Source organism: Panthera tigris, chromosome A1 (genome assembly GCF_018350195.1).
Source record: "Panthera tigris isolate Pti1 chromosome A1, P.tigris_Pti1_mat1.1, whole genome shotgun sequence".
Classification (NCBI taxonomy): domain Eukaryota; kingdom Metazoa; phylum Chordata; class Mammalia; order Carnivora; family Felidae; genus Panthera; species Panthera tigris.
Genome location: NC_056660.1, coordinates 165,830,740 through 165,832,563, shown reverse-complemented (window position 1 = coordinate 165,832,563; position 1,824 = coordinate 165,830,740).

Below are 1,824 nucleotides of genomic sequence, written 5' to 3'. Positions count from 1 at the left end.
TAAATGTATCACTTCTCTTCCTGAGTCTTCATGTGGTCTTTCTCTTTGGGTGTCTTCTGTGTTTGTATGTCTCAAATCTCCCTCTCCTTTCTCATATAAAGACACAAATTATTGGATTTAGAGCCCAAATTAAATCGAATTTGATCTCAAAATCTTAAACTTAATCACATCTGAAAATGAACTATTTCCAAATAAAATAACATTCATAGATAGCAGGGGTTAGTACTTGGACATACCTTTTTAGGACTGCTATTCAACCTACTATAGTGACCAGAAGGCTCAGCAAGAAGCCATGATTTGTTTCCATAGTTTGTGGCTCCAAAGAGATGTACTTTAACCTGCCAGTTTAGTCTCCAGCTCGGGCTATGTTAGAGAGGGAGAAAGGAAACTGAGTACACAGGGAGAGAATGACTGTGTTTTTAAGCAAGTCTTTTCATTTGCTTTCATTTTTATGCCACATTGTTCATGGCTTAACTAAAATGTTTTTCTAATGTTTTCTGTCTGCCCAAAGCTACACATGGAATTGCAAGTTCCTCTTTGCAGACAGTATTTGTTCTAGCTTTTGGGGCATCTTCATTTAGTTGCCAAGGAGCCATGGATTTTAGCTAGGACCATGGAGTTTGCCTCTCCATTACATAATGATATCCTTTTCTCAACACTCACTGTCCCCTCAGAGGAGTGTGAACAACAAACAACACAACATGTGAACAGCTTGACTTAATGCTTTCACTGCTCAGCCTCTAAAAACTGATTCTTCTATTCCCGTTCACTAGGACATTGGGATATAGCCTCTCCTCGTTGTTCACTACTAGGGCAAGAACATGCACTATCCTGATCCCAGGGAGTCATCTTGTATTCCCTATCCTAGCCCAAGAAGCTCTCATCCTTCTTCTTCTAGAAAACCATTTCTGTCAACATCATATTCTCAATGCCAACCAGTCAAGAACTGTGAAAGATCTGAGATGTTATCCTACTTGCAAGCTAACAAGTTAACTTGCCATTGTTTTATGGATGCTGACTGAGACTGCTAGGCAGAAAGGGTTTTGTTACTCACATCACAGCAAGCATCATGAGCATTAGTGTATTTTGGGTCGGTTCTATTTGACCCTGATTCCCATGTGGTGATGTAGTTGTGCTCAGACTAATATCTGAATGTGTACTGGTTTGCATTACAGGGAGAAACCATAAGTTTGGGAAGCCTGAACTTTTCTTAATGGGACTTAACGTATCTGCCCTTTGCTTCAAAGAGATACACTATCGCTATATTCCAACAATGTTTGCTGGACAAACATCCTTGAAAAGGTAGTTCATAAAAAGAGACAGTTCATGCCTCTGTTTGCAAGATATATGGAAGAAGGAGAGATCCATGTAGAATTGTCTTTCAACAAAATCTAGTGCACTGACTTCAAGGTCACCTTTTATGCAGTGTAAATTGTGGAAATCATTTTTATTGTAAAATATCTTGAAATAAAACATGTTTTTAACTAAATTAACTATTCAATACTAGCCTAAGCCATTGAACTATTGTGATAGTTCCATAACACATGACTATATTTTGCGGAGTAAAAAAATAAAGATAAAAAGTGACTTTATTAAGATCACTCACATGATATTGATCCACAGGGCAAAATAATCTTGATTTTTTTAATTAAACAATGTTTATGAGTTATACTATAAAAATACTAAAACAAATACTGTAGCTTTATAATTTATTGTGGCTATGAATTATGCTGCATCAAATTAAAGGCTTATAAATGAAAAAAAAAGTTCAATAAAAGTGAAAAGCCAAGCAAAACTAAAAACACATATTTTATAAAGTACTAA